We start from the raw sequence: 20,268 nt of genomic DNA, 5'->3' as shown, positions 1-20,268 counted from the left end.
CCAGGAGTTCAAGACCAGCCTGGCCAACACTGTGAAACCCTGTCTGTACTAAAAATACAAAAATGAGCCAGGTGTGGTGGCAGGTGCCTGTAATCTCAGCTACTCAGGTGGCCGAGGCATGAGAATGGCTTGAACTCGGGAGGAGGAGGTTGCAGTGAGGCCAGATCATGCAACTGCAGCCCAGCCTGGGTGACACAGTGAGACTCCATCTCAGCAACAACAACAACAAAACACTTTACAAACGGTGGTCCCTCGAAACACTTACACACAGCATTACCATTTGCTCTAACAAAGCCACTGCCATCCATCCCAAAAGTAGAAAGCAGGAACTCAGGGAGGTATTTGCACACCTGTGCTCACAGCAGCCTGATTCACAACAGCCAAAAGGCAAAAATCAACCAACGAGTCCACCATCAGATGAAAAGATAAACACAGTGTGATCCATCCGCACAGCAGAATATGACTCAGACTTAAGAAGGAAGGGAGGCCGGGCGAGGTGGCTCACACCTGTAATCCCAGCACTCTAGGAGGTCACGGTGGGTGGAGACTCTGTCTGGAAAAAGTAAATACATACGAATAAAGAGAAATAACAAAGGGATTAGTGAGTGACTCTAATAAGTAAGGACTGAAAGCGTTCTCAGCTGCTGATAGCATTACTACCAACCAGTTCAGTGATGTTCCTTTTCCCAACTGGGAAGACGTGCATTTGTCTCCCGGGGCTCACCTTTCTGTACACCAGGCCAGTGATGGCTGACTGCGGCCTCATCTGCAGCACCTTGAGCCAGTACGTGTTCTGCTGCTTAAACAGCATTTGCAGGCAGGCCGAGAGGAAGATCAGCACCGCGAGGAGGTAGTCCTTCCAGGCCAGAGGCTTGGGATCACCAATAAACTCCAGGAAAAGGCTTGCAGGGGAAGGAGGGAGAAGGTACAGCTGGTGAGAGGAGGTGCCCATGTGTGTTGCCTTTGCTCAAACGAGGCGAGGTGTGGGGGATCAGTCGGCGAGGTGTGGGGGATCAGTCGGCATGGTTGACTTTTTTGTGATCATGATCTCAGTTATTTCCCCCACTGTCTATGCTTCTTTTCAATCTGACTGCAGCTCCTCAAGATCAAGAGATGGGGTTTTTCTCTCCCCTTGTTATGGGCTAAATTGTGTCCTCACAAAATTTATATGTTGAAGCCCCAACCCCCAGTACCTCTAAATGTAACTTTATTTGGAAATAGGCCCTTTAAAGAGGCAATAAAGTTAAAATGAGGTCATTAGGCTGGGCCCTCATCCAGTCTGGAGTCCTGATCAAAGGAGAAAATGTAGACACAAAAGGAGAGACCAGGGTGGACACAGAGGAAAGACCATATGAGGACACAGGGAGGAGGCAGCCAACTGCACCCCAAAGGCAGAGGCCTCAGATGGAACCAACTTGCAGATACCTGATCTGGAACTTCCAGCCACCAGAATCATGAGGAAAGTACATTTCTGTTGTTGAAGCTACTCAGTCTGTGATGCTCTGTTATGGCAGCTGAGCAGACACCACTTGAATCTGGGCTGGCCACAAAACCACCTTTGACCAACAGAGTAGAGTGGAGGTAAAGCTATACCAGCTGTGAGCCTCAAGAGAAAATGTGGCTTTTGGCCTATTGCTTAGAACCCTCCCAAGCAGCCACACGAACAAGTCTGAGCTAGCTTTTTGGAGGATGGGAACTCACATGGAACAGAAAGCCATCCCAGCTTCAGACACACAGCTGCAGGCACATGAGAAAACCCAGCCAAGAAAAGAACCACCCAGCTGAGCCCAGTCAATGTTACTGACCCACATTACCATGAACTAAATAAATGAATGCTTATAATTTTAAGCTGCTCACTTTTGGGGCATCTTACAACAAAAGCTAATTTATACAGTCAGGTAAGAGCTTGCTTATTTGCCCTTGTAGGGGACAGTCACTTTCTCATTAATCATTTCCCTTTTTCAGTATCCTTTCACCCACCCTCTAGTGTCCCAAGCACCAGATCTATAGGCAGAGGCATGAGAGAGCCCCCTGACACCGGAGAGATGCCATTAAGAGACCAACAGCCTAGGCAGGGCGCGGTGGCTCAAGCCTGTAATCCCAGCACTTTGGGAGGCCGAGGCGGGTGGATCACGAGGTCGAGAGATCGAGACCATCCTGGTCAACATGGTGAAACCCCGTCTCTACTAAAAATACAAAAAAACTAGCTGGGCATGGTGGCGCGTGCCTGTAATCCCAGCTACTCAGGAGGCTGAGGCAGGAGAATTGCCTGAGCCCAGGGGGCGGAGGTTGCAGTGAGCCGAGATCGCGCCACTGCACTCCAGCCTGGGTAACAAGAGCGAAACTCCGTCTCAAAAAAAAAAAAAAAAAAAGAGACCAACAGCCTTAGCAGAGCTCCTGAAGTCTGGACTCACCCAAGCAGCTTGGGGACAGTGAACCTGAAGACATCACTGATGAAGAGGCTGTGGGACCCATGAGGAAGGTAGAATGGAACACCTACCAGATGGCCCTCAGCAGTGGGCCCCACTGCCTCCCTTTTCCCATAGGAATGGCTCAGTCTCTGCAGCCTCCATACCACTGCCTCCTTTCCTTTTAAACACTGTTGCCTTGGTGTGCCTTAGAGGAAGGGAGAGGCTGGCTCTGTGTCCAATTTTATACTCCCAGCCACCAGCAGCAGGGCGAGACATTAAAAGCTTGTTTTCCTAACAATGGGCATGGGTGGGTGTGGATCCAGCCTGGCTCCCTCACCTGTGCCTCCGTATCACCCTGAGTACCCATTTAAGAGGCAGTCACAGGAGTTGTGGGGGAAGGGCAGGAGGGCAGCCCTGAGGACTCTTAGATGGCCATGGGAAAGCACACATGTTGAGCACCTACTACGTGCCAGACACTCCCCAGTCATCCTAAGACCCCTGGCAAGCCAAATGTTGTTCCCATTTCACAGATGAGAAAACTGAAGCTCAGAGAAGCAAACTTGTCCAAGGGCACACAGCTGAGAAGCAAAAGCTGAGATTCAATTTCATCTCCCTTCCTCCAGAGCGCATGCACTTTTCTTTTTTTCTTTTTTTTTTGAGACGAAGTCTCACTCTGTCACTCAGGCTGCAGTGCAGTGGTGAGATCTCGGCTTACTGCAACCTCTGCTTCCTGGATTCAAGTGATTCTCCCACCTCAGCCTCCTGAGTAGCTGGGATTACAGGTAAATGCCACCACGCCCAGCTAATTTTTGTATGTTTAGAAGTTGGGGTTTCACCATGTTGGCCAGGCTGGTCTGAACTCCTACCTCAGGTGATCCACCAGCTTCAGCTTCCCCAAGTGCTGAAATTACAGGCCTGAGCCCCTGAACCCAGCCTCCCATGTATTTTTCAATCTATCGTGTTGTCGACCTGGAGGAAGAACAGCACCCCCTCTTCGACACGCACAACCAGCCAGCCCTTAGGTGGTTTTGAACCGGTGGAGAGTCACAGCTGATGTGCACGGGGCCTGGTGCTCTGGCTCTGGGTGAAAGCACAGACAGAGGCTCAGGCTGCCTCAAACTCATAAGATTCCCAGCCTTTGGCCATAAACAGGGGCACAGAGAAGAGCTCAAGTGAGAAAGGGAAGGGAGGTGGTAGGGGGAGGCCCAAGGGCTCCTCCAGGGCAGGTCAGAAGCCCTGGGCCATAATGGAGAGGCTGGGACTATGCAGCTGCTGACAGCAGGTCACTGTGTGGTCTAGGGTGGGTAGACTGCTCCCCTCTCTGTGAGAGGATGGGTGTGGTCCCCCCTCTGAGTCCCTTGTGTGCCTCTGACAATCTGTAAGGTTATCAGTAATTGCTTGCTTGCTTGCTGTTTTGAGACAAAGTTTCACTCTTGTTGCCCAGGCTGGAGTGCAGTGGCGTGATCTCACCTCACTGCAACCTCCATCTCCCCGGTTCCAGCCATTCTCCTGCCTCAGCCTCCCCAATAGCTGGGACACACCCCCATGCCCGACTAATTTTTGTATTTTTAGTAGTGATGGGGTTTCACCGCGTTGGCCTGGCTGGTCTTAAACTCCTGACCTCAGGTGGTCCACCTGCCTCGGCCTCCCAAAGTGCTGGGATTATGGGTGTGAGCCAACATGCCTGGCCACTTATCAGTAATTTCAGTCCCCATTACAAATCTCTGACCCGGGGCCACGTGCAGACATCGGCTATTTACATGAAGGAGCTCACTGACTTCCCTGGACCCCCTTGCCAGGTAGGTTTTTTTAGACTTTCCACTTTACAGAAGGGGAAAGAAGTTGAGGCTCTGAGAGGTGGCGAGAGCGGCCCGAGGTCACAGAGCAAGGGCAGAGCAGGGATTACAGCCTTGATCTTATGGTTCTTAGAATGTTTCTTGTGCACTAAGGACTCCCAACCCCACAATAATAATAATAATAAAAATAAAAGCATAACAAAAATCCCCTTGTGAGGTCAGGTGGCAAGACCCTATCAGGCCATGGTCTTTGTCCCTCATTGCTGGCCTGATCTGGTGTTTGGTTTGGCATTTATGGAGGGTTGTGGCTCAGCTCTGTTACTGAGTGGGCATGGTCTGCTGCTCACAGGTATTTTGGCATTTGGGTTTCAAAGCCAAGAAGATGCCCCTTCCATGCAGAGAGCATCCCTGTCCACCCTCCCTGTCTGGCCCCACCAGTCCATTCATTGCCTTCACAGCCTTGCCCACAGTGCCAATCCTCTCTTTGTCTTGTTAGAACCCCAGCTGGGTAGACTTTGCCTGAGTTTTTTACCAAGATGTCCCTGGTGTTGAGTCCAGCTCATGCACACAGTAGGAGCTCAATAAATACTTGTCAAACAAATGGGAAAAGCAGACTGAGTGATATGTGTAAAAGGGCCTAACAAGAGTGCCCAGCACATACTGTCATAAACATTATAGAAGGAAGGATGGGGCCTGGCTGCATGGACAGAACTTGGCTTTGGAGCCAGGAGACTATGGTTCCAATGCCTGCTCTGTCTCCTCTCCTCTAAGCCTTAGTGTTTCAATCGGTAAAGTGGGGTTAGGGAAGACGTGACTGGGAAATTTTCTTTCTGGCTGGAAATTTTACTCAGTTCTGTTCTAGCTCTTTGCCTGGAGAGTCACTGTGTTCAGCCTGCAGGCTCCAAAGCAGGCATTTTCCTCTTCTGGAGGTCTCACCTCCCATCAAGGAAGAGGTCCAGATTGCTGTCTGATGTCTGGTCTCTGGACTGAAGGCCATTTAGTGCAGGACTCACAAATGACCGTGGGGAAAGGCAGGGGGGATGCATGAGTGGCATGGGCAAGGTGTGAGTTGGCAGATACAAAAGGGAGTAGTGAGGGCTGGGTGCGGCGGCTCACACCTGTAATCCCAGCACTTTGGGAGGCCGAGGTGGGCAGATAACCTTAGGTCAGGAGTTCAAGACCAGCCTGATAACATGAGCAACATGGAGAAACCCAGCCTCTAATAAAAAATACAAAAATTAGCTGGATCTGGTGGCGGCGCTTGTGGTCCCAGCTATTTGGGAGACTAAGGAAGGAGAATCATTTGAACCTGGGATGTGGAGCTTCCAATGAGGCAAGATGGTGCCACTGCACTCCAGCCGGGGTGACAGAAGCAGAGAGAAGGATGGAGGGATGGAGGGAGGAAAGGGGGGAAGAAAGAGAGGGAGGGAGGGAGGGAGGGAGGAAGAAAGAAAAAAGAAAAAGAAAGAGAAACGAAGAGAGAGAGAGAGAAAGACAGGAAGGAAGGAAGATGAGAGAGAGAGAGAGAAAGAAAGGGAGAGAGAGAGAAAGAAAAGAGAGAAAGGAAGGAAGGAAAAAAGGGAGGGAGGGAGGGAGGGAGGGAAGGAAGATAAGAGAGAAAAGAAAAAGATACATGCACAAATATGCTCATTGCAGCATGATTTCCAATAGCAAATACATGAAACCAACTTAAATGCCCATCAATGGTAGACTGATAAAGAAAATGTGGTACATATACACCTTGGAATATGATGGAGCCATAAAACAGAATGAGGTCACGTCCTTTGCAGCAACATCAATGCAGGTAAAAGCCATTATCTTACATGAACTAACAGAGGAACAGAAAACCACATACTGCATGTTCTCACAAGTAGAAGCTCACCATTGAGTACACATGGACCCAACAGACAGTGGGACTTATTTGAGGACGAAGGAAAGAGGACGGTCAGGACTGGAAAACTACCTATTAGGTACAGTGCCTACCACACAGGTGACTAAATCACCTGCACAACAATCCGCAGTGACACTCACATAATAAACCTGCACAGGTACCTCTGAACCTAAACTAAAAGTTAAAAAAAAAAAAACAAAAAACTGACAAACTAAATCAAAAGAAAGCATAAGTAAAGGAAAATGTGAGACAAAAACAGAAAAATCACAGATATAATTAATACTTTGGTACCTTAAAAAAAGGAAATAGACACATTAGTAAGAAGGGAAATACGCATAAAAGCAAAAAAAGACAAGAAAATATTATAAGTTAATTCTATGAGGGACTATTTTGCACAACTCTGTGCAAATACATTTGAAATCTGCATTTATTACTATCCAATTCAACTTCTAAATCATAAAAATGTCCCACATCTGCACTGTTCAATATGTAGCCACTAGCTGTGTGTGTTCAGTGAATACTTGTACACTTCAATGTGGCTCATGTGACTGAGAAACTAAATTTTTTCTAATTATTAATGTATCAAATTTCTAATTATAATTTCATTACAATTAGTTTAAATTTGACTGGTCTCATGCAGCTAGTGGCTATTGTATCAGAAAGCATAGAAGATGATGAAATTGAAATTTTTAAAGACAGTGTTATTTACCAAAATTAAATCCAAAGAGTATTTATTTAAAAAACAAAAAGCTTAAAGAGACCAACTCTAAAAAAGAAAGTTATTAAAGAATCTCATTCTCTCCCTTTGACACACACATACACACACACACACACACACACACACACACACGTGTTACAAGGAAAAGGAAAGCAAAGCTCTTCTTTATAACACACAACAGGACTTTGACAAACTACTACTCATGGCCCCAAATCCTGCTGCAGACCAATTTCCTGCAGTCCATGAGCGAATAATTTTTACACAGCTAAGGAAGAAACAGAATATGTAACAGAGACCATATGTGGCCCACAAAGCCTAAAAGACTTAGAATGTGGCTCTTTACTGGAAAAATCTACTGGCCCCTGAGCTAGAAAAATGCCTGAATTTTAAAATCACCATTTTGCAAATACCACCAAGGTAATATGAGATTCTGGCATAAAATTACTCCTAACACTATACGCTAACATATTGTTAGGAAAAGGACATTCATATATCTCTATTATCCATCAAATGTTTATTAAGTACGGAATTTAAAACGAAAAGATGAAACTTAGCTTCACAAATATTGAGATAAAGTGACATTATAAACTTCCCGATGCAATGCAATGGGAAACATAATATTTGCCTAAACATTTTGTCTATTCCAGAAGAACAGTTAGATGAATCCAGTTCGAGAAACATTCTATGAGACAATTAGTCTGGACTCTTCAAAAATGTCAAGGTTGTAAAAGATGAGGAAAAAGGGTGGAGGGGAAGCAATATTCTACACTCATGAAATAAGAAACATGACACAAAAATCCAATATAAGATCCCTGACTAATATAGAGAATATTTGAGAGCAAGTGGAGACATTTAAATTTAGACTGTATACTACATAATATTAATTATCAGTAGCTAATGTCTTGTGATTGTTATTGCAGTAATATAAAAGAATGTGCTAATTTTGGGAAAAATCCCTTAAGTATTTTTGTATAATCTTGATGTCTGCAATTTGCTTTCAAGCAGTTCAGAGCTCCCCAAAATCCGAGTGTGTGCCTGTATATGCACATGTGTGTAAGAGAGAGAAAATGAGTGTGTATGTGAAGAGACAAAGAGACACACAAAGCCAATCCTAGAAAATGTTAATTTGTGAATCAAATAAGGGGCGCATGTGTCTTTACGGTACTTCTTTTCCAACTTTTCTGTTTGACGTTAATATTTGGAAGAGGCCGGGCGCGGTGGCTCAAGCCTGTAATCCCAGCACTTTGGGAGGCCAAGGCGGGTGGATCACGAGGTCGAGAGATCGAGACCATCATGGTCAACATGGTGAAACCCCGTCTCTACTAAAAATACAAAAAAAAAAAGTAGCTGGGCATGGTGGCACATGCCTGTAATCCCAGCTACTCAGGAGGCTGAGGCAGGAGAATTGCCTGAACCCAGGAGGCGGAGGTTGCGGTGAGCCGAGATCGCACCATTGCACTCCAGCCTGGGTAACAAGAGCGAAACTCTGTCTCAAAAAAAAAAAAAAAAAAAAAAAGTTGGAAGAATTTTTTTAGGGCCGGGCGCGGTGGCTCAAGCCTGTAATCCCAGCACTTTGGGAGGCCGAGGCGGGTGGATCACGAGGTCGAGAGATCGAGACCATCCTGGTCAACAAGGTGAAACCCCGTCTCTACTAAAAAATATAAAAAGTTAGCTGGGCATGGTGGTGCGTGCCTGTAATCCCAGCTACTTAGGAGGCTGAGGCAGGAGAATTGCCTGAGCCCAGGAGGCGGAGGTTGCGGTGAGCCGAGATCGCGCCATTGCACTCCAGCCTGGGTAACAAGAGCGAAACTCCGTCTCAAAAAAAAAAAAAAAAAAAAAAAAGTTGGAAGAATTTTTTTTAAAGGCACCTGTTTATTCAGGGTGAACATGATCTTCAAATTTCTTTGCTAGATCTTGGTTGCCTGTAGATGTTAACACTTTTGTGCCACCTGATTGCCTTATGACAAAATAAACTTAGCTATGAAAGAAAAACTGTCTGTGTAGCCATAAAGCCAGACAACTGCTTCACAGAATAGGAAAAGAAAGTATGAAGTTTATTGCAAGTAATATTGTTATAAACTGTTATTCTCCTCATACAGTATAACCAATTATAATCTTGTAGTGTTAGTATCTACTAATAAGGAGAGACCAATGGGCAGTATTTATACACAATTACACTGAGACCAATTCCTTATAGTGAAAAACAATATGGCAAACATTAATAGAAGGTACTGAAGGTGTTTTTTCATGATTTACAGGACAAGAAATCACACTGTCTTCTTCTGCTAGATGATTAACTATTCTGGGAAACATATACTCTGGTTTATAGTTATAATAGAGAAGAATACAAGGTGCATAAGCAACCCTGTCATCTTTCATTATTACAATCTTGCCAATCTGGCATGAAGCAAAAAATGACACAAGTAGATAGAGGCATTGGCCTAAGAGGAGGAAGACCAGAGTTATGGCTTCAGCTCTGCTTCCAAATAGCCCCAGTAGTTTTTGGTAAATCACTTTCCTTCTCTGAGCTTTAGTTTCCTCATCTATCAAATGTGGCAGCTCGACTGAATTAAGATTGTTGGATCTGCAAGATCAAGGGCTATTTATTCAAGGACTGCGAGACAAGATGGCAATTTAGAACAATTCCCTAAGAAATAAAAATTTAATGTGATGTGAATATTATTTATTAGAATTCAACAGGACACAGGAAGAGAAGACCAAGAGAGAGCTAAAAATTATCATCAGCTTCAGGGAATCACTCCCTTCTAAGACCTAGGGACTGCACTCAGTCGGGAGAGACGCTTCACCGGAGGCCCCGAACGTTTTGGATAAAGAATGGCCACAAGAGGAAGGGTGGAAATTACACTGGGCCAAGATGATTTCCATTGACTCCTTGTGTGATATGACATTTCTTTCCAAACCCACAAAAATCTTTATATTTTTGCTGGGTTATACTTTAATGAATTCTAGAAAGAAGTAATATTTGGCAACCGGGTAGCAACAGAAATTGAAAAGTCTCCCAGAACTAGGAGAGGAAACTCTGAGGAAGTAAATCCAGAAATACCCCAAAACTAAGAAATTGGGGTATATAGAGCAACCCTTCATTAAACTCCATCTTAGAAAAATACTGCATTTTATATTTCATATGGGACTTTGCCAACAAGGGTATTTTGCTTAACAAAAGAATAAAAATATGAAGACTGCATCCAACCGGGTAAGGACATAACAAGCACACTCTTCCACTGTAGGTTCTCACCAGAGGACTCTGTGGCTATACATATATAAAAAAAGGCAGACCTTCAGCCTCTCCAAACAGCTGCCTTGATTAACCCACTCTTGCAGTCAGCGGTAATAAGCAATTGGCATGCACCTCTAAAGGCTCTTCCACATCAAAGACTCCTCCTTGGGAGACCAATGGACCAGACCAGGAATCCTTTTGTCTTCTTCGCTCCCACTGGGACTTGCTCATTTACCCTTTCTCCTATCTCTTTCTCATCTTGATGTTAAGTGCTACCTTGTTTGTTGTGGAATATTTAACCTATAATATTTATATATTGGTTAAATATAATATTATGTATGGTATGCAATATAGACTGACTTGTCGAATGGATTGAGTCTGTGTTGCCCATGGCTCTGACTACGGAGTGAATGGGAAGTGCTGAGGAGAACCATCTCCTTGGGAACTCCATGTAGCTCATGACCTTTGTGATAAGAAATTCTCTGAAGAACTGAGAGAATCGGGATGGGTTCTTCAATAGAAGTCTGACATGTGGAAAGACACACGCATGTGTGAACCAGGACACCTCTAATCTTGCACTGCTGATGACATGGGGCTTTGAGAAAAAATTGCCTAAACTACTGAGGACATAGATACCACCAAGTGAGGTATGGGTTAAATCAAACAGAGTAAGACCACAGGTGAGTAAAAAGCTTTGGAAATTGATTATTGGATTAACTCAGAGTTAATTTGAAACACTTGTCAGTCTATTCAGGTGTGTGTGTGTGTGTGTGTGTGTGTGTGTGTGTATGTATGTGTGTGTGTTTTAAGTACATAGGCAAATTTTCTTTCCTAAGTAGGCACAGCCTCCAAAACATTACTGAATCTTCCTTTGATCATTTTACATCTTATAATATTTCTGAGTCATTATTTTAAACATCATTACCTCTGCATAGGGATTGTAAATATGGGATGTGAACACTGGATTCAATCTGTACAGGATTCATGCATCCCTGGAAGGTGATTTTTGGAGGGACAGAAATCTCGAGCGTGAACTAGTTTCTACTCTTTGACTCCTTCTCATGAAATATGAGTATAGCAGCAACAACAGAAATTAAGTTGAGGATTCTGGTTAGTTTGGGTTCATAAATCTATCAAATTCTTACCATATTTTGCTTTAAATCTAAGTGAATGAAATTAAATCTATATCCCCTAGTCTAATTCCCTTTAGTGAGACTGCATTCTTTCAACAGCTATTAGAGAAACTTTTTTTTGCCCACACATTTTCAAAGAAGTTTCTGGAGCTTACAACACACAGGCCAGCATTTAAACTATAAGAATTCAGAAGCAGAAATTCTACTCACAATTGAACTTCACTAAGTTGGCTGACAAGGTGTTTTATTTGCTTTTTTTTTTTTTTTTTTTTTTTTTGAGACGGAGTTTCGCTCTTGTTACCCAGGCTGGAGTGCAATGGTGCGATCTCGGCTCACCGCAACCTCCGCCTCCTGGGCTCAGGCAATTCTCCTGTCTCGGCCTCCTGAGTAGCTGGGATTACAGGCACGCGCCACCATGCCCAGCTAATTTTTTTGTATTTTTAGTAGAGACGGGGTTTCACTATGTTGACCAGGATGGTCTCGATCTCTTGACCTCGTGATCCACCCGCCTCGGCCTCCCAAAGTGCTGGGATTACAGGCTTGAGCCACCGCGCCCGGCCGACAAGGTGTTTTAAATTCTAATTCTACTCTAGAGCAAACCCAGATTGAAAAGCTGAGGACAAGTCACATGTATTGTTTGTACTGGGAGGCTGCATCATTAGCAGAGTCTTTGATACACAACAGGAAGTTCTGTTTAAGATGTTTATGCTCCCGGGAGTTTTTCCTAGCGTTCTTCCATTAGATGATATGTACATAGAGCAGTGTTCACAAACTCTGAATGGTATTGACATTAATGTCTAATAATGTTTAGAAACATTTGTAAAATTTCTAAACATTATTAGAAATGAACAATGACGCATCATCCTCCAGTATACAATGTGCATGCGAAATCAATGAACATTATTTGATGCACTATCCTCCAAAGAAAAAATTGATGGGTCTCAGAATTAAAGCATGGAAGCCACAATGGCTCCTGTTACTGTCACCCCCAGTAACCCACTTCGGGAATGTGTGCTTCCCATTTCCACGGTTCTGGGCACCACAGGTGCAGAGAACTCTTCCACCAGCAGATAGAAAACACAGCTGCCACTTCAACAGTTTGGGCACCTTGTGTCCACGGCCAACAACAACAACAACAACAAACAGAATAGGGATAATTGTCATCCTGGAAAAGGTACATGGCCTAGTCATCAGGAGGAAAGCTGCTATTACACATTTGAGAAATGAGCAATCAGCTTAACACCAAGGTGGTTGGCACACATTTGTATTCCATGACCTAATTTTAATGATAAACCCATAATTGCCATAGCCATAGCCTAAGAAAAGTAAACATGAACTTGGCCAGCAAGCTGCACACTGGGCAGAGGGAGGGAGCAGAGCAAGCAAAAGGTATCGCCAGCCATCAATTGGGGGTGGGGGAGAAAAAGAAAAAAAAATGGAAAAAGCTCAGCAGCAAAGATAGGTCAAAGCGGCGTTCAGGTGAACAGACAACCCAAGGCCAGCAACTATGGCCCAGGCTCAGGAGTGGGCACCTTTTAAGTAAAGCAGTAGCCTCTAAAGGGAAAGAAGTTACAGCTAGCCCGTGAATTAGTTAAAAAGCAAGTAGAAGCTAAGCATATAAAACCACAACCTTTAAAGAAAAACTTTAAACAAAATTAAATAGTATTAGTTAAGTTAAATAGTAAAAATATTAAGCCCATACTCAAAAAGTAAAATGGCCAAACCTGCCTGATATTCCCCTGTCAGAAAACTTAAGAGTCGTTTAAAAAGCAAACCTTGCTGCTCCAGTGTCTGGATACAGGCCTTCCACAGCAGTCATCCGGTCTATTCAGGCTGGGATTCAGCAGGCTGGTTAAGATTGGAATTTAGAGGGATAGCAGTTCTTTGTTTTAATGCATCCTAAAAATGAGAAGGGACAGTTTCAGGTAAGATTTAAGCCTTTTCCATTTAAATGCCATTTAAATTTCTAAAGAAATGTAAACAAGCAATCAATAATACTAATACAGAATGTCAGGCTGCTAAACAGCCTTTTAAAGGGATAGCTCTTTCTTTCTTTCTTTTTTTTTTTTTTGAGACGGACTTTCGCTCTTTTTACCCAGGCTGGAGTGCAATGGCGCGATCTCGGCTCACCGCAACCTCCGCCTCCTGGGTTCAGGCAGTTCTCCTGCCTCAGCCTCCTGAGTAGTTTGGATTACAGGCAAGCGCCACCACGCCCAGCTACTTTTTTGTATTTTTAGTAGAGACGGGGTTTCACCATGTTGACCAGGATGGTCTCGATCTCTCGACCTCGTGATCCACCTGCCTCGGCCTCCCAAAGTGCTGAGATTACAGGCTTGAGCCACCGCGCCCGGCAGGGATAGCTCTTTTAATGGACTATATTAAGGCTCGTGATGGCAATGGAGGAAATTTACATAAGGCTACATTATTAGTGCAAACTATGGCAGGATTGAGGGTAAACAAAAGGACTGCTGCATTTCCCAGAGCTTGTCTTAATTGTGGAAAAAGGGAACACACCGAAAGGGTTGCGGACAAAATCTAAGAACAGGACCTCAGCTGAGGGTAACAACAAAAAATACTAAACCAGGCATTTGCCCTAAATGTAAAATAAACAAATAAAAATAATTGGGCTAATCAATGTCATTCAAAATTTCATAAGGAAGGGAAGTCGATTCCAACCGGGGCCTATCCTGCTCAAGTTACTCTCTCATCTCTGTACAAATGTTTGTTTCCTGCCCCTGCTAAAAGCGTAGCAGTAAATTTGTGTAGCACTCAGAAAGTAAGTATTTTACCTGGGGAGCCTCCACAAAAAATACCAACGGGAGTCTGTGAGCCATTACCTACAGAAACAGTGGTTTTGCTTGTAGGAAAACCTAGCCTTAATACTCCAGGGATAAAATTTCATACAGAAGTTATTAATAGTAATTTTACAGTGGACATACAAATGGTAATGTCATCTTCCATTCCTTGCAGTGCTAAACCTAAAAAACGCATAGCACAACTCTTCATTTTACCTCACATCAAATTAGGTCCAAGCAAACATAAAAGCATTGGAGGATTTGGAAGTACAAATAAGCAGGGCAAAGCTGCCTGTTGGGTATATCAAATTACAAATAAACACCCAACATGTAAAGTCACTATACATAGAAAAAAAATTTAAAGGTTTAGTTAATACTAGCACAAATGTTTCAATTATTTCTGTTCAGCACTGACCCTCTTCTCGGCCTGTATAAAATGCTCACTCTAATATAGTCAGAGTGGGACAGGCCTCAGAACTTTGTCAAAACAGTCTTATCTTACCATGTAAAGGGTCTGAAGGACAGCCTGGACCTATTCAGCCTATTGTGACTCAGATTCCTATTAATTTGTGGGAAAGAAACTTATTACAGGAGTGAGGAACCAAAGTCCTAATACCTGAACAATCGTATAGCTCCCAAAATCAGCAAATAATGCAGGACATGGGCTATGTGCCTGGAATGGGAATAGAAAAAAATTTACAGAGTTTAAAAGAATCTTTAGAAGTTAAGGAACCAAGTTCTCAGCATGGTTTAGAACCTCATTTTTAATGACAGCCATTGTTAAACCTCCAAAATCAACAGCTTGAAAATGATTAAATAATAAACCAATTTTGAGGGCCAGGTGCAGTGGCTCACACCTGTAATCCCAGCACTTCGGGAGGCCGAGGCGGGTGGATCACGAGGTCGAGAGATCGAGACCATCCTGGTCAACATGGTGAAACCCCGTCTCTACTAAAAAATACAAAAAAATTAGCTGGGCATGGTGGCACGTGCCTGTGATTCCAGCTACTCAGGAGCAGGAGAATTGCCTGAACCCAGGAGGCGGAGGTTGCGGTGAGCCGAGATCGCGCCATTGCACTCCAGCCTGGGTAACAAGAGCGAAACTTCGTCTCAAAAAAAAAAAAGAAACAAAAAACAAAAAACAAAAAACAAAAAACCCTAACCAGTTCTCTCCAGGAAAGGCTGGCTATGCTGTTGCCTCCCACACTTCTGTCATTGAGGCTGCCACCCTTCTTTCGTCTGCTTCTTCTTAACAAGCTGTACTGATGGCATTCACACATGCTCTCACCCTGGAAAAAGGGCTGAGTCTACATCTACACGACTCCAAATAGGCTTTCCATATCCTCCGTCACCACGCTGTCATCTGGGCAGAAAGGGGCTTTCTCACTACACAAGGATTCTCCATTATCAATGCTTCTTTCATAAAAGCTCTCTTTAGAGCTGCCCTTCTCCCAGCCAAGGCTGGAGTTGTCCACCGTAAAGAACACCAGAAACCTCTAGATCCCACTGCCCGAGAAAATGCTTATGCTGATGAGACAGCTAAACAGGCAGCAAATGCACCAGTATCGCCCCCTAGTGGACGATGTTTTTCTTTTTCAACAATTGCTTCCCACTCGAGGCAATTGGTTTTTCGATCAGGGAAAATTCCTTCTTCCTGCCTGGCAAGCCCATCCCATCCTCTCGTCCTTCACAACCACTTTCGTGAAGGATATAAGCCTTTGGCCTATCTCTTAGAACCTCTCCTTCCCTTCATGGAAGTCCATTTTTAAAACAATTACATCTCAGGGCTCCATCTGCCAGTCTACACACCCCTAGAAATGTTTAAGACCTCCCCCACTTTCCCACTCACCAAGCGCAGGGATTTACCCCCACGCAAGACTGGCAAATTCACTTTACTCGTATGCTCCATGTCAAGAGATTCAAACATCTTCTTATATGCGTGGATACCTTTACAAGGTGGATTGAAGCCTTCCCTACTGGAACAGAAAAGGCCCCTGCTTGTCTTGTCTATTAAATGATGTCATTCCCCAATTCGGCCTGCCTACTTCCATACAATCTGACAATGGCCCTGCTTTCGTTAGCCAAATCACCCAAGCAGTCTCTCAGCATTCAATGGAATCTCCATGCCCCTTACCGCCCTCAGTCATCAGGAAAAATAGAAAAGGCTAATGGCCTTCGAAAAACACATCTTACCAAACTCGCCCTTTAAATAAAGGAGGACTGGATATCCCTTTTATCTATTGCTTTTCTTCACATTCGTGCCACTCCCCGGGAACCCACAGGATACAGTCCCTTTGAACTCTCCTACGGCCACAACTTTCTGCTCGGGCCTAACCTTCTCTCAGACACAAGCCCTCTTGGAGATTATCTTCCAGTTCTCCCACAAACTAGGCAAGAAATTCGCCAAGCTGCTAAGCGCATCCTACCCACTCCAGACACCCAGCCTTACGAGGACACCTTAGCCGGTGATAACAGGTTTTAGTCCTTTTAGAGCTTGTTGCGGAATAAGGTATTGGCGTTGTGCTGGGTAGGGGTGACTAGGTTTTAAGGGGATCGTGATAGGTACACGGCTGGTTGCTAAGGCTGCGGTGGAGCTGTTTCACACCCGTGGGTTTAGGTGAGGAGATGCGATGGGAGGCTGCCAGGTGGGCTTTGGGCCAGGGAAGAGGGCAGCTGTGGGACGTGCTGTAGTCCTGGAATAGTCAGGGTAGCAGGTAATTTAGTTAAAATATCTCGCCCTCATAGGGGGACGGGGCATGTGGGAATGACTAGGAAAGAGTGAGGAAAGGAGTGTGGTCCCAGCTGACACCAGAGTTGGGGGCTTTTGAGAGGTTTCAAAGGCTGGCCATCAATGCCCACAACAGTGACAGGGGCTAAGGAAGCAGGCCCTTGGAAGGAAGGCAGAGTGGAGTGGGCATTGCCCATATCGACTAGAAAGAGGACGGACTTACCGGTCACGGCGAGTTACGCAAAGGTCGGCGTCCATGACGGTCCCGGGGCTTCCAAAGCAGTTGGGCAGCGTCAATCTTGAGTTGTTAAACCGAGAACTTCTGGAAACGAGTCAGCTGGAGAGCACTGGGTTTGAACTCGGGAGCCTCGGGAGTGGCTGTATGATGAGCTGGACAGTTGGATTTCCAGTGGGGTCCCCCGAGACAGGACATGGCTTAGGAGGGGTCCTGGGCTGTGAGCATTCTGATAGCCCAACGTCCAGGTTTTTGGCATTTGAAGCGAGATGGAGCCCCAAGGCTGTGGGCACTCCCTGGCGCAGTGTCCAGTTTTCCGGCATTTGAGGCAAGGCCCTGGAGGAGGACGGCTTGATGGAGCGGTCGCTGGTGCTTTCCTCGATGCCGGGAAGTTTTCTGTCGTTGAAACAGGGGCCAGTCTGTCTTAGCGTGGAGGCACGCCGTTGAAGTTCCGAAACGCGTTGCTGCTCGGCTGCCTCCTCGCTATTCTTAAACACCTGGAACATGAGGTTAATTCAATCCTGTTGCGGAGTTCGAGGGCCTGAGTCCAGGTTTTGAAGTTTTTTCCTGATGTCTGAGGCAGATTGGGTAATAAAATGCGTATTGAGAATATGGGAGAGAAAGAAGAATTTGAGAGGCGTCACAGTGGGAACAGAGGCTGGGAAGAGAGCCAAGTGTGAAAAATGCCTGGACGTAGGGAATTTCAGACCAGTTGCCCATTTTATGACAAAAACTGTCTCGATCCTGCAGGATAGAAAAATTGAAAGTGCTGTTCTTTGGCCATTTTGAGCCATTGTCCAGTTTATATTGTGGCCAAGCGGTGTTGCAGAAGAAAATAAGGGCCGGGCGCGGTGGCTCATGCCTGTAATCCCAGCACTTTGGGAGGCCAAGGCGGGTGGATCACAAGGTCAAGAGATCGAGACCATCCTGGTCAACATGGTGAAACCCCGTCTCTACTAAAAATACAAAACATTAGCTGGGCATGGTGGCGCGTGCCTGTAATCCCAGCTACTCAGGAGGCTGAGGCAGGAGAATTGCCTGAACCCAGGAGGCGGAGGTTGCGGTGGGCCGAGATCATGCCATTGCACTGCAGCCTAAACCGTGATCTGAACCCGGGGTGAATCAGTCAAATGGGGCATCCCTCACATTCATCTGTCACCTATGCGTGCAAGTGAGTGACCAGAGTAGACATCTCCTCAATGATCAGTCACCAACAGAAGACTGTCTTCCCAGTTCTGTGACCTACATAGAATTTTTTTCTGGTCACGAACCTCACTGAAAGTCCTGTCTCTCTTGTCTCTGCTGAAAGGGAGAGGAAAAATGAAATGGAAAGGAGAAGAAGCTGACAGGTAGCAAGAAGGGCTAAAGAGAAAAGTTGAGGCAAACCGGTTACCTGATCTGAGTATAGTGAGTGGGTCTGTTGGCTGGTCTGATGAACAGAACCCAGGTCATAGGTAGATCTCTTCACAGAGGCAGCACAAGGAGAACAGGGACAGGGGTTTTGGTTTTCTGTAGGAGTTCTCCGTCCCGGGTTTTGGCACCAAATGTGCCTAATTTTTAATTTTTAATAGAGGCGAGGTTTCACCGTGTTGGGCAGGCTGGTCCGAAACTCCTGAGGTCTCAGACAATTTAGAACATTTATTTTGCCAAGGTTAAGGATGCACCCATGACAGCCTCAGGAGGGCCTGATGACATGTGCCCAAGGTGGCTGGGCACAGCCTGGTTCTAAACATTTTAGGGAGACTTGAGATATCAATATTTCTAAGAGCAAGTAGTACATGGATTCAGTCTGGAAAGGCAGAACAACTCAAAGTTGTTGGGGGTGTTTCCAGGTCATAGGTAGATAAGATATAAATAGTTGCTTTCTTTTGAGCATCTGATTAGCCTTTCACTGAATGCACAATTTGCAGGAATATTCCTCTATGGATTAGTTTGAAACAACAGAGCAAAGGAAGAAATCAGAAATGCATTTGTCGGCCAGGCGCGGTGGCTCACGCCTGTAATCCTAGCACTTTGGGAGGCCAAGGTGGGTGGATCACCTGAGGTCTGGAGTTCAAGACCAGCCTGGCCATCGAGGTGAAACCCCATCTTAAATAAATAAATAAATAAATAAATAAATAAATAAATGCATTTCTCTCAAGTGAGTAGGGGAATGACTTTGAATTCTGTCTGTCCTTTGTGTTAAAATGTGTGCTCTGAATGAAGCGACCCCCCAAACAGGCTATGGGTGAACCACATGGCTGTTTATTCACCAGGGTGCAGGCAGGCCGAGTCTGAAAACAGAGTCAGCAGAGGGTAGTGGGATAGGAGTTGGCTGTACAGGTTTGGGGTTGGCAGTGGTAAGTTACAGAAGTTACAGTTTAGGGTAATTTTTGCAAACTGGGAGGGGGTCATAAGGTCTGAAGTCACGAGGTTGACCAAGGGTGGTTGCAAAGTTTAATTGCCTTGTCAGTTGAGGCAGGAATAAGGAACGATAGAAGGATGTCTCAAGTTAATTAGGCACCCAGGGGCGGATCACTCTTCCCCTTTTCGTGGTCTTCCAGTTACTTCAGACTTGCCCGTTGCAGGAGCTCATCTGGAGCGTCCACGCAGGTCACAGAGGTGACCATGGTGTGGTCCACGGTTCTGCCAGTCAGCCTGAAAGACCCTATACTTTGTCCACAAGAAATCTCCTTGTGAGCAAATTGTGAGGGAAGTATGTAGCATTTTAAAAAATATTTGTAGCTATCTTATTTAGGAATAGAATGAGGCAGATTTGCCCAATGCTGTTCCCAGCTTGACTTTTCCCTTTGGCTTAATGATTTTGGGGAAACTTATCTTTCTGTCACAGGAAGTTGTCCTTTTTTTTTTTTTTTTTTTTTTTTGCTTAGGTTCAACAAAGTATGAACAGCTGTGAAAGAAATATGGCTGGACAAAAAGGGTGTGAAGTAATGCTAATAGCCTGAGTGGGGAAACCCAGCGAGACCTGTCCGTGTAGATTCTCCTCGGCTTCTCTCTGCAGCATTCCTTCTTTCTGGATGTGGGGCAGAACTCTCTCTGGAATGGGGGTCTTAGGACCTACAGTCAAGCAAGGTAGGTTAGATAATTTCTTTATGACCAGTTTTTACACAGAAAGGGGATGGAGTTAGAGGAATATTTTGGGGGTTTATGGCTGGCCACAGGGAAGAGGGGCTCTGGTTCCTATGACTTGCCTTGGGGAAAGAGTCTCATTTCGATGTCCAGCCTGTGGAAGAACCAGGGGCCAGGGGCAGAAGGGCAGAAGGTCACAGGAAAACTTACTTCTGGAGCTGCTTCTGAGACCTTCATCTTGGGGTGTGGTATCA

The 20,268-nt window shown here is 45.2% G+C and overlaps 1 long non-coding RNA gene across 1 annotated transcript; it reads right to left on the bottom strand.

Moving 5' to 3' along the window:
- Window positions 1–739: 739 nt before the first annotated feature.
- LOC141584485 (uncharacterized) lies at window positions 740–17,258 on the bottom strand. Its single transcript, XR_012517557.1, has 3 exons — window positions 16,934–17,258; window positions 12,963–13,086; window positions 740–902 (listed from the first exon to the last, which is right to left on the bottom strand). It is a non-coding gene; the product is annotated as an uncharacterized LOC141584485 (long non-coding RNA).
- Between the last annotated feature and the right edge of the window lie 3,010 nt (window positions 17,259–20,268).

This window comes from Saimiri boliviensis, chromosome 5 (genome assembly GCF_048565385.1).
Source record: "Saimiri boliviensis isolate mSaiBol1 chromosome 5, mSaiBol1.pri, whole genome shotgun sequence".
NCBI lineage: Eukaryota > Metazoa > Chordata > Mammalia > Primates > Cebidae > Saimiri > Saimiri boliviensis.
This window is presented reverse-complemented; position numbering and strand designations above follow the sequence as displayed.